The sequence below is a fragment of the Lycorma delicatula genome, chromosome 2, assembly GCF_047948215.1.
Source record: "Lycorma delicatula isolate Av1 chromosome 2, ASM4794821v1, whole genome shotgun sequence".
Classification (NCBI taxonomy): domain Eukaryota; kingdom Metazoa; phylum Arthropoda; class Insecta; order Hemiptera; family Fulgoridae; genus Lycorma; species Lycorma delicatula.
The window spans coordinates 188,249,092-188,263,022 of NC_134456.1; the positions used below are offsets into that span (position 1 = coordinate 188,249,092).

At 30.1% G+C, this 13,931-nt stretch overlaps 1 protein-coding gene and 1 non-coding gene across 2 annotated transcripts in view; one reads left to right on the top strand and one right to left on the bottom strand.

Moving 5' to 3' along the window:
- Positions 1 to 13,931, bottom strand: part of KCNQ (KCNQ potassium channel) — a 334,382-nt gene that overhangs the window by 119,187 nt on the left and 201,264 nt on the right. The gene's annotated exons all lie outside the window — the stretch shown is intronic.
- On the top strand, positions 1,053 to 1,167 carry LOC142320685 (U5 spliceosomal RNA). The gene has a single exon (XR_012755471.1). It is a non-coding gene; the product is annotated as a U5 spliceosomal RNA (small nuclear RNA).

Below are 13,931 nucleotides of genomic sequence, written 5' to 3' on the forward strand. Positions count from 1 at the left end.
AAAAATGGGCATTAAAAATAAATTCATAAATACAGACATTCTGGCCTTCGCAGACGATGTTGCATATTTCGCAAGAGATATAGACGAGGCTAAAATCAAAATTCAAAAACTAAGCGAATGTGTAAGCAAATATTATCTTCAAATTTCTTATGACAAGTCTGATTTTCCAAAGACAAAGAAAACAGAACTCAAATCTTTAAAATTTCCGGTAACAAGGAAATAAGTAGAGTTCAAAAATTTAAATATCTGGGAGAAATCATAAAACCGAATATTACTGAAAAAAAAAATTGTATAAGAATAGAGTACGAAAAATGGAAACTGCCTATCATCTCACGAAGAAAGTTTTTTACAATAAAAAATCCCTATCATATAACAACTAACTGAGGCACTAAATAAAGATGCAGTGCTACCTTAAGCACTGCATAGGGGCAGAATGTCTGCAGTTTTTTCACAACAAGAAATAGAAAAAGTAGAGAAAAGAATTTTAAGAAAAATCTACGGACCAAAACATGAAGATGGAATTCACAAATTGAAAAGTGAAAAATAAATTTACATATATACAGAAAAAATAGGGACTTATCTGGAAAAGAAGAACACAGTTTTATAAACATTTATGCAGAATGAACAAACAAAAATTGACAAAACAGATATTTAATTTATACATAAACAGAGCCACAAAAACTAACTGGTTTAAAGAAATCTAAAAACGTTAAACATTTCTAAGGATCTATGTAAAAGATAGACATAAATTTAGAAAAGTGATTCGAGAATCTAAGTTTCCAGAGAGAAAGAAAAAGAAGAGTATAAACCGGAATAGATGGACGGAAGAAAGGCGACAACAGAGCAAAAGAATGAAAACTTTTGGGAAAAGAAAAATCAGTCAAACTACGCGCGATCCGCAGTGGTCGGAACGAAACGAAAAAAAATATTGTAAACGATGCAGTTTCGATCTTAGGGCTCTAAAACACAGATAAATATATTGCCAGTTAATTAACACAAAACTTCTCACTACATACTCATTTGCTGTCTTTACCTAGGTACATATTTATTTCGCTTTTATCCTTTTTTAAATTGCATAAATCTTCTGTCTTTTACTAAAGACTTCCGTGGAAGAGGACATAAATGAATACTTTATTTTTGATAAAGTTTGTCTCGATTAGCAGGCTGCAAATTCAATCGATGAATTCTTAACTTTGTTAATGTCTACTGACGCCGTTATAAATTTCTCGAACAATAAGGGTTCCGTATTGATTACCAAACTGTCTATGGTTATTTTTAATAAGTTAAACAAAATTAAAATTCGGTAGATCCTCTAATTAAAAATTCGATATTTTCCGAATATTCACCCTCAAGTTTAGGAGTTTTCACAGAGAATCGTGAAACATAACAGAGTTAATCCTGGCAAACTGAAGATGAAAGTAACTTTGGAACGCTTAATCGGACAATAATCCGTTCGGGTTTTATCTGTGAATAACCTAAAGAGAGTTGAATAATTCAGAGATGAAAACTCCAAAATCCTAGTTTCAATTACCAAGCGTCGCGAAATCTGAAATACTAGTCGATATTAAATATTGAATACAGTAATGAAAAATTACGGCCTTTAATGTTTTGCATAATGATTCTAGTACCTGTAAAGTTACGAGACTGACATACATTTTTAATTCCCAGTGGTTTGTATTATTTCAGGCCTGACGGGTGAGGCACGTCAAGAATTTAACATATTCTTCAGTAATCCACTACTCTACAGGGATCTTAAATAATAAGTGGTAATAATTTATTTGAATTAAGACTAATCTTGAAATTGTATCGTTTACAATAATTCTTATTATCTAACATATGAACATGCTCTCAACATTTTCCGATAAAAACAATTATCATAATTTTCGAATTAAACTGCATTTTACAGTAATACATTTCTGATAGCGCTATGAACATAGAATGCACATGAACGCTAACGCTAATCTATTAAAAAAAGACGTAATAAATATGTCATGACTTCAAAAAATTTAAGTAAATATACTCCTCCGCTTCTACTATTCTTCTAGTAGAAGAATGGTAGTAATAATTCTGCCCTTAATGTCTGAAATAGGGAGCTGTTCATTTACTTGATAGTACAAACTATTATTAAAAAAACAAATATATTTTACAGATTACTTAAAAATTATTCTACTTAAAGCTTATGTTAAATTTATTACACCGATGCCAAAGAGACAAAGAGAGTTTTTTTATTACATTTTACATTTTGTTTAAGATTTAGAGGGATTAGTAGTCTCTGATTTATTTTTTCGGCAGTCGACCATTAAGTTTATTGTACCACTAAGGGACAAGAAACAAATTCCTTGGATAAGTTTAAAAGGCATCCCGTTAAATCACACCAAGAACTCACTGATTCTAAAGATGCTGCTTAATCCATATTAAGCAGGCAACAGGACTTAGCAGGCTCCTACATAATACTACAGAACCTAAAGCAGGGAGGAAAGGACTGAAGATAAGGGAAAGGGTAGATAATGATAAATTATAATCTATCAAACTAGGAATCTCAGATAAGCTTAATCAATCCTAACTTACGGTTATCTCAAGGACTGACAGCCATCTCACCCTCAATCCCTCGGCATATCGAAGCATTATTAATTATGCTAGGAGAAACGTGTTACAGATTAACGATTTTTATTGACCGATTAAAATATAAACAGTAAAAATATCCTTTTTATTTCCTTGTAAAAAGTAAAGGGAGTTTTGCGATAGCGAAAAATTTCGGTTTCAGATATCAACGGAAATATCCATTTTAACCATCCCTGAATTCATTTTGACTAGTTTCGGCGTGACGTCTGTACGTCTGTACGTATGTGCGTACGTATCTCGCATAACTCAAAAACAATTAGCCGTAGGATGTTGAAATTTTGGCTTTAGGACTGTTGTAACACCTAGTTGTGCACCTCCTCTTTTGATTGCAATCGACTGAACCAACATTTTCCAAAAAAGCCCAAAATCCAGTACATTTTGATTTTGGACTTTTTCTTAAATGCAGTAATAAGCCCTCACTGAGAGCTTTACAACGATATATCATAAGCAGTACTTATTTTCATTGGTTCCAGAGTTATAGCCAAATAAATTTTAATTAATGAAATATTTGGATCAAGGGGAAGGCGCATCAGTTCGAATCAGATTTCATCTCCTTTTTTTTCCATTTAACCTCTGATTGTAAAAAAAAAACATTTATGATAAATAGTAATTCAATAATAACAATAAAACAAAAAATATCAGAAATTAATGAAATAAATTTTTATGTACTTTTCATTAAAAAAAAGAAAATGTGTATATGCAATTTAATAGGCGTACAAGGAAGTCATGCAGTGCCCACATCAGATTTTTTCTTCACACATTAAAGAACCTCTTCTTTTGATTCAGTTTTTTTAAACGGAAAACGTTTCCGAATTACTTGGGGTATTGAAGTGTATGGCTATCCAATAAAACTTTACCTGCACCTCACTGAAAGATATTAATTCAACATTTTTATAAATTTATGCACGCAAAAGCAGAAAAGTAACATGCGTAATTCATGCAGCCGATACAGTCCTCATTAAAATATTTTTTTCTTATGTGGAATACCACACTTTTGCATCCTTAAACGTTTGTCACACAATTAGAAACATTTTTTTTTAAATTCAAAATGCTTTATCTTCATACTGATGGAAATATCGATTTTATTATTATAAAAACCCGGTCTAAAAGAACTGCAACAATAATCGACACGTAGTTATGTTCGTACGTTATTCAGATTAAAAATCTATGTTTCCGGATCATCCAAAATTTCATTTCTGGTATAAAAAATTAGCATTCTTGCAAGAAAGGTGGTTGGTTATTAAGTGCATTCGTGTAGTTAAGTGCTTCTTAGTGGTCAAGTTTAAAATATAACTCTTTTAAAAGGATTTATAAAACGATAAGAATCAAGGAAAAGAATGAAAATTGGAAGTCTGTAATTTATTGACGAGAAAAAAAAAACACTGTTTTAATACAGCACAAATTAAGACGAGCGGAGATCGTACAGTGAAGGAAATGACGAGTATAACAGTTTTAAAGAAGGAATGAGAGAGACAGGATCAACTGATCCGATTAGTAAGAAACTTTGCATGAGTGGAATTGAACTGAAGGGAAGTAAGGAAAAGATTTAGGGAAAAAACGAAGGGAAGTAAGTAAGATATTAGAAAGAACCAAAACAAGAGTAATTTTCAAGTTCAGAAGATAAAAATATAAAAAATTACACGATTGTAAATAAATACAAATAAAAATACAGGAAACATCAACAGTAAAAGAAAAATAGCAACAACAGAAGGTTGATTGAAGGAAGGAGAATGACAACAAAAATTGAAGAAAAAAACGAGAGCAGCGAGTTTAAAATTACCTTCAAAAAATTAAAAAAAATTGTCCATTATGGAATCTAGGACATCATATTTATTTAAAAGAATAATTAGCGCATTTCTACGAATAGCTCTTTATATGAATTCCAGAAATTGTTTAACAAATTATATTATAAAATGTTTCGAAATCTCAATTACGCTAAGGCGAAAATTTCAGAAATAAATACAAACCTAAGAAGAAAGTTCTTTTATCTTTAAATTAAAGTGACAAAATGTACATAATAGTCTTTGAATCCCAACCTTTTTTACTTTCAAATAAAACTTAATGCCTTTGATGACAAAAATTAACAAAAACATTTTCTAAAGAAAAGATTTTAAAAAGAACCCCAGTGAGATTCTGGATGAAAGATTATAATTTACTCGGAAAAATTCATCTTTCGCACAATTTCGGAGATGGGCAAGATTGTTTTCCTTTAGAAGCCCTAACTTAAGTAGTCAACCTTTTCTCGGTTGACTGTAGTTTTTAGAGAAAAAATGTTTTGTTACACCCTAAATATAATTTTACTTAAAATTATATATATTTTTTTTGTTTCTTTTTTTTTTGTTTGAACCTCCGGGTCCACCGTTAGGCATTGCTTCAGAGGATGAGATGTATGATTTGTAGCGTGTGTGAAAATGCCATGCCTGACCAGGATTCGAACCCGGGACCACCGGATGAAAGGCCGAGACGCTACCACTCGCGTAAAATTATATTTACATAAACGTAAAATAACGTATTCATTTTACTTAAACGTAAAATCGTTGACCAGTAATGTGTTGCAACTATCCCGAGTAAAAATGCTCCGATTTCAGAAGAGATTGAAAACGCAATGAATGACCGCTGATTTAAGCGAGTTTCGAACGTTTCCTAAAACCAGAGGTTGTTTGTATAGGACTTCGATCCGTTATCGAGTGAGCCTAGAATGGACTTTCTTTCCACCCAGTTCTTTATCTTATTTTGATATGTTTTTCCCTGTTTATGTTTCTACCCGTATTGGTCTATCCCTACTAGATATCCTTTCTAGGGATATAGGTAAAGTAGAACCGGTGTAAAACTTTCCCTTCGGCCATGGCATCTTATTTTTGACTTACGTTGTGAAGTGACTTAAGGGTCAGCAATTCATTAGAGCGCTAAATGATAGATTGTTGAGTGATAGGGCAAAACGTTATGAAAATATTACAGACGTGTGATTAGCGATATTGTTGATCACACGATGACAGAAAAGGCGAAACGGCAACTCGCAAGAAGGAAAACCTGAAAAGAAAATTAATACCAGAATTAAACATTTTAGTTAACTGACTAAAAGTATATAATTCTGCATCCGTATTCGTACAGAAGAAAAAAACATATTAATGTAGTTCTGAGTGACAAGGAAAAGATAAATGAAAAAAATTAAATATAGAAATTTTAAAATTATAGCATCGGTTACATTTTCCTTACTATATAGACTTTCTAATAAATTATAAATATTATATAAAATATTTTTATTAGTACGAATTCAGAACTCTTGAGAAAATCTATTTTTTTATTTTTAATTTTGAAAAATCTCATGATAATACTGTTAACCCAATTAGATTAAAGGAGTATCTGCTGCTATTTACTCTCTAGTATCTGATATTTTTGAACATTCTACAACATACGAGGGTTATATTTTTTTCAAGGTCCGATCAGTCACGAAATTAAAACCACAGTAATAATAAAAAATTTTTTATTTGTAACAAGTATTTACATAGTTACCTTATTTCTCTACATAGTCCCCACTCCGATTTAGACATTTGTCGTAGCGCGGTACCAACTTTCCAATACCCTCGTCATAGAACGGAGCCGCCTGTGTTTTCAGCCATGTTTCTACGCTGGTCTGCAGCTCGATGTCTGTGCCAAAATGTTGTCCTCCTAGCCAGCGTTTCATGTGAGCAAAGAGGTGAAAATCGGATGAAGCCAAGTCCCGGCTGTATGGTAGGTGATCAAACACTTCCCAACGAAAACGCTGCAGGAGCTTCTTTGTTACAGCTGCCGTGTGTGGCCGAGCATTGTCATGGAGAAAGACAATGCCTGATGACAACATTCCTCTCCGCTTATTCTGAATTGCCCTTCGTAGACGTTGAAGAATCACGCAGTATGAGACTGCAGTGATGGTCGTGCCACGTTCCATGAATTCCACCAACTCTATTCCGGTCCCAGAACAGAGTAGCCATAAACTTTCTGTTGGAGAAGGTTCACTTGAACTTCTTTGGTTTACTGGGAGAATGAGAATGCATCCACTGTTTGGATTGTTCTTTTGTTTCTTCAGTTTCGAAATGGACCCATGTCTCGTCCCCTGTAACAATTTTGTTCAAAAAATCTTCTCCTTCATTGTGGTAGCGCTGGAGAAACGTTAGGGAGGCGTCCATTCTCATTGTTTTGTGATGGTCGGACAGCATCTTGTGAACCCATCTCGCACACAGTTTGCGGTACTGAAGTCTCTCACTCACAATGGTGGAGAGAGCTGACTTGAAATTTCAGGAAACGAATCACTCAATACAGAAATTGTGAACCGACGATTTTCTCGAATTGCCTCATCCACTCGCTCAACGAGATCATCGGTTGACACTCGCTTCCTTCCCTGACCACCTGCAACATGAACATCTGTCGTCCTGCTTTAAAGTTCCTGCACCATTGTCGCACTTTGCTGTCATTCATTGAAGTTTCACCCTACCCCATCACTTATTCATCGATGGATTTTTAGCTACATTACTCCCCTTAGCCTGAAGAAATCGAATTACCGCACGCACTTCATACTTGGCGGGAGATGCTATTGTTGTAGACATGTCTACGTTCTAGCTGCGTGTTCAGAACTAAACGAAGTGACGTGGCGTGATTGAAGGCCATACTAGAGACGCTGCGCAACACATATCGCAAAGGTTCATCCGATTTTTGCGCGGGTTTTTATTTCGTGACCGATCGGACCTTTAAAAAAAAATAACCCTCATAGAAATCTGTTTGGGCAAATTTAGGATACGGCATAAACTTAATATAAAATATTACATTCATTTTATTTAATTTTGACGAAAATTAATTTCTTTAACTATATCTTTGAAAAAAGAAATCTCGGTAAAATATCTTTATATCTAAATAATACTATTGTACAAAAACACAACGTTAAAATGTTTAAAAAAATTGAACTCTTCATCGTATTTATTTACTTTATACAAGATTTAAAAAAAAAATATCGAGCCAAACTAAAAATATAAAAAAAATCACAAACTTTACATAATTTGACAAATAGATACACGACACGGCTAATGAATTTTTAATGAGATTAATCTAAAAGATGGGTTTTGTACTGAAAGTGAAAACTTTGATACTTATAGTTGTGGTGGACTTGAAAGTTCAGAGATGAGAGTAGGATTAAGTTTAGCCCACAAGTATCCTCTCTTAAACTCGTATCCGTGTATATTCTAAAATAAGTTACGTCAAAGTTAGTAAGGATCACGCAAAACATTGGCTTAACCTTCAGGTAAGTAACTTTTCAAAAGAAATGAAAAAAAAATGAATAAAAAGCGATACATTTACACGTAATTTAAGAATATAGTAGCTATGGATTTAAGAAAAAATTTATGAACACAAAAAAGTTATTTAAAATATTTTGAAATTAAATCCTAGACAACTTAGCAGATCTTTCATTTGTTTATACTGTATTGGTATTTTAAGATTTAAATAAATATTGTTTAATGGATCAAGAAATTCGTCCTCGAATGGTAAATGACATTTAACAATTTTGTAACGATAAAAATGAAACTGAATTATACAGTCAGTAATATTTCCTTGACAGTCCCTTTTTTTGGTTATCGCTCAGCTGATATCATTACTTCACCTACCCAAACCTCTATCTAAATTAAATGTGTAAAAAACTGTATTTTTAAACTGGGAGATTCTGATGTTTTACAAAACAAGCGAAATTAGATTTTAGATACAATTGGTAAATGTTTTCTTTATCTACTATGTGGTTCATTTAATTTTTAATTTAACGAATTCAGACGAATAAATATTATTGTACGCTACTGGTAATATGTTCTTTACAAAATATTTAAAGGAAATAACCAACTTTATGGAATATTTTCAACGCTTACAAAATACTTTTTCTTTTTTCCCCTGCATTCAACCTTTTTTCTCATTTTTAAATTTCTATTGTTAAAGTCGACGCTCTGATATCCACAACTACAAAACATTTTAGTTCAAATAAGTAAGCAATGATTTACATACAATGAAAACAAATACAAAACGTAGTAAATGGAAAAAGTGAGTGAAATCGTTACAAATAATACGTTGTTTTAAAAATAAAAATACACTCTAGCATATCAAAAATTAACATACTTCTTTATATACATAACATTTTAAACAATGATTTTTCACATCTATAAAGCAAGAATTGATGCCATTATAAGTTTTTTTTTGTTACTACCGAAAATAAAGAGTTTATATTTAGCATAAAATGGACAAGAGAATGTTGTCCATTTGTTATATCAATTACAACTTGATAAAAGGATGATCATCACTTTATAGGTTATCACGACGTTAATTATTTTCAGTATTCTTCATAAATCAGCATTTTACGATAGCCAAGGCAATAGGTAAATAACAAATATTTAATTTAAAAAAATCTAAAAAAAATCCATTATAAAATTAATCTTAAAATCACTCAAACTCTTTCGCGTTATTATCGTAACCCTAATTTAAAAAAATCCGTTTAGATGGTGCAATTTTGATAAAATTCTTACGTTTATTCAAACAGAAATATATATTTTTAGCTTCTGAAAACAGATTTTCATAGAATTATAGAAAAATAATGATATTCTTTGTATTTCCAAATAAAATTATTGAATTTTAAAACTGAATTTATAAATAATCATTTTTAATATTGAGATGCAGTTATTTTTTGGTTAAATAAAAAAAGGTAAATGAGTAAAGTAAAACAAAACAGAAAATATTTACAAAACACTACACAAAGGCATTTCCACCAATATTCATAATAAACAAAACACAGAAATGTAATAGATAGCAATTCTAACGTTGGATTTAATTTTCTGAGACATTTTTATCATATCCTTCAAATACATGGTAATTTAACGAATAATTTAATCTCCTTTTATTAATTAAAATGCAATTTTACTACTTTAACAATTAAAATACGTATCTAGATTTAGGTTTTTTTGTTGTAAATTGTTCTTCCGCGTTTCTCTTTGATACGTTATGTTAGTGTTTATTTTTAATGAAATATATATTTTTATAAATTAATATTTATACCTGAGATACTAAACATTTTTCACAAATTTTTAATCTATAATTAATATCACTAAAATAGTGAATGGAATTTTTAATTTAAAACGCATCATATTTTCCCTTATTTTATAAATCACTGTCGAAACGTCTTCATATTTATAGATCATTTAGAAAGGATTCTAAAGTAATTTGAATGAACTGTTACAAAATTGGATACATATCTTCAGTCACGTACGAACTTTAAAAAGAGTATTGAAAGAAATTCCCTATCACCTGAAAAAAACGTTACCTTTTTGGAATATAATAGAATCCATTCCCAGGTATTCTAGGATTCTCATATTGGTTGTAAAAAAGTAAATTAATAATCGTAATAAAGTAAAATTAATAACTAAAGTAATAAAAGTAAATTAAGTATTGTTAAACCTTTAAGTAAATTAAGTAATAAGTAAACCTTAGTACTGTATAGACTCAGATTTCATTCATGTTATTTAAAATTCACTGTTAATGAGAAACATTAATTTTCATTTAAAATAGGTCTTTTAAAATTTAAAGATCTTCGGCTTCGGTCGGATTCACACTCGGCTCCTGACGATTCAGCGGTTCAGTATAGTTCACAAAGCTCCTTTCGGATGCTCTCGTTTCCTGACGATTCAGCGGCTCCGTACAGTTTACACAGCTCCTTTCGGATACACACGGCTCCTGGCGGCAACATTCGGCTACAATACGGCTATACAATTCACACAGCTCCTTTCGAATGCACTCGGCTCCTGACGATTCAGCAGCTCCGTACGCAGTATATAAGCAGGCTCCGCATTTCATTCAAGTAATCCTCTTCCAGTCTTCTTCGAGTCTCCGAGGACTCAATAAGTCTTCTTTCACTCGTTACATAATATTATATATATTAATACAATAAATTTATATAAAGATTCACAAGTTAATAATGTTATATATATGAATGATCAATTCATAATAAAAATTATAATCGCAAGTACACAAAGAGTTAATTTATTTAAAGAATCAGCACCAATTTCGACTAGTACTCTTGCACTGTGTGATATTATTCCTTAAAGGATGTTACATTAACAATATAATTCTACTAAACTTAAGATTTTCCATTCGAAATCTAGATCATATAAATGTTAGCTGAAATTTTAAATAATGCATTGAGTACGATTTAGTTTTGAAAAATATCTGAATCATAAAATACAAAAAAAAATCTTTGTATTTAGATTATATATAAATAAGGAAATTAATACATGAATGAGGTGAGGTGATTAAAAATTAAATTAAATAATTTAAAAATAAACACAAATCGGAAAAATAAATTGTAGTATTTTTCTTTGTTTGACTGCTTTAATATTGCTGGTTTATTTTGATACAAAACTTATTTTTGGAATACAGTAAGCCATCGTTGATTTATCTTTACTTAAGCATTATATCTGAACTTTTATTTGTTATTTTTCAGAGTTTGCATTTGTAAGAAGTAATGCTACGTCTATGTGTACAAGTACACATAATATATGTTTATATAAGTAAATAACAATGCAAATAAGTTACATGTTTATGTACAAGTAACATATATATGTTTATACATTAATAAATGTGTATGTATGTACTTAAACGTGACGATATTATAAAAATAAAAGAAAATCCAATGACTGAAAACTTATTGTTAACAAAACGGAGTACTTTTGCTTAAAGTTGTAGTGAGTTTTAGCAGATATCAGAGCAAATTTTAACGCTGAATTATATATATAATCCGTTTTCTGATTTGGTTGATCCAGAACCAAATCCACAGAACTTTCTTTGAATTCATTATACAGCAAGACAACCGTACAGACTCATGCAACATTCGAATTATATTTAAGGTAGCGTTATTGTTTCTTCAGGCCGTGAAATTGTTTGACGTTTTTAATTTGAAAAATAAGTTAGTGAATTCTAATAATTCATTATATAAATGTTTACAATACTAAAATCAAAATCATTAATCATTAGTAGACAATTTTTCCCTACTTTCTTGAGGAAAAATTACTTGTCGCATTTCGTTCTTACACTAATACAACTATCAAGAGTTGCCCAGTTTTTACATGAAAGCTGGTGTTAGTAATGATAAGTTAAATTTACCAAAACATTGAAACTTGTCATAAAAAAGTTGTAATATTACCCACTTATTTTTTGACGTATAATTAAGTATTTTTCTTGTGAATTTTACTCTTTCTGAAAGAGACGCGTTTGATTTTTTAGCATTATAATTATTAATTTATTCTAAATCAGTGTCGTTTTAATATTCCGATGACATTAACGTACTTTATAATGCATAAAAATAATTCAAAGTAAGAAATCCATTTAAGAAAGTGTGTTCGTATAGGATTAAATGTAATTAAAATTTAAGGAGGAAACATAGAAGATAACATTTATAACAATATTATTTTATTTTCATCATGTAATAATTTGTTAATGTTAATTTAAAAAAAAGAAATCGTTTAATATAGTCTGCAAGTAATAAAAAATAAAAATACGGGTATGCAACCTTAAAAAAATTCTGTCGTAATAATTTCATCAATAAAATAATTGTATTTGGTTTGACTCTATACGATCAAATACTATGTAACAACTTTATATAAATAAAAAAAATATAAATTAGTCTTTAATAAATAATACTATTACATAAGATTAAAAAATAAATAGAAATAAATAAGAAAATACTAAATACTGTACAAAGAAGATGGAAAAAACTGTGAACATATAATTAACTTATAGTAAGCTACTTCTATTGAAGGAATCTTTTTTTATTTATTACTTGGATTAAGAGTGGGTATATATATATACATATATAAAACATTCAAAAAGAATATCTGGAAGCTACAATTAGTGAAGGGAAATTTAAATTGCCATATCATTTATAAGAATTCTGTACAGAATTTTATATTCTGTACAAATAATTATCATAAATCCTTGAATAAAAAATATTTACATAATAATAAATTTTACCACAATCTACGCAAGAACATTAGTTTTCAACAATTTTGTTTCCAGGAATACTAATAATGTCATCGTAATTATATCATTATTATTATCAAAATTAGCATAAATAATAACTTTAATAATATTACTTATATGATAATTAAGCACAGTAAAAATTTAGCCACCGATTTTTTTGCAAAACATGAATTTCTATGGTGATCTCCATAAAGCTGAGAATTGTAAAATTTGTACTGTGCAAGTAAATAACGTATCGGCTTCACAAATTTTTCGAAGAAGCCGATTCAATAAAAATTTATTGCAATATAATACAGACTTTTGAACGGGCATTAGCTTTCTTTTTCCTGTTTAGCCTCAGGTAATGACCGTTCAGATAATAATTCAGAGGATGATATGTATGATTGTAAATGAAGTGTAGTTTTTTTACAGTTTCAGTTCGACCATTCCTGAGATGTATGGTTAATTGAAACCCAACCATCAAAGAAAACCGGTATCCACGATCTAGTATTCAAATCCGAGTAAAAATAACTGACTTTACTAGGACTTGAACATTGGAACTCTCGGCTTCCAAATCAGCTGATTTGGAACGACGCGTTCACCACTAGACCAACCCGGTGGGTTGAACGGGAATTAGCTGCATTTCTTATTCTTGTCAACTTTCCAGCACGGGACATTATTTTAAACAATGATTTTTCACATCTATAAAGCAAGAATTGATGCCATTATAAGTTTTTTTTTGTTACTACCGAAAATAAAGAGTTTATATTTAGCATAAAATGGACAAGAGAATGTTGTCCATTTGTTATATCAATTACAACTTGATAAAAGGATGATCATCACTTTATAGGTTATCACGACGTTAATTATTTTCATTATTCTTCATAAATCAGCATTTTACGATAGCCAAGGCAATAGGTAAATAACAAATATTTAATTTAAAAAAATCTAAAAAAAATCCATTATAAAATTAATCTTAAAATCACTCAAACTCTTTCGCGTTATTATCGTAACCCTAATTTAAAAAAATCCGTTTAGATGGTGCAATTTTGATAAAATTCTTACGTTTATTCAAACAGAAATATATATTTTTAGCTTCTGAAAACAGATTTTCATAGAATTATAGAAAAATAATGATATTCTTTGTATTTCCAAATAAAATTATTAAATTTTAAAACTGAATTTATAAATAATCATTTTTAATATTGAGATGCAGTTATTTTTTGGTTAAATAAAAAAAGGTAAATGAGTAAAGTAAAACAAAACAGAAAATATTTACAAAACACTACACAAAG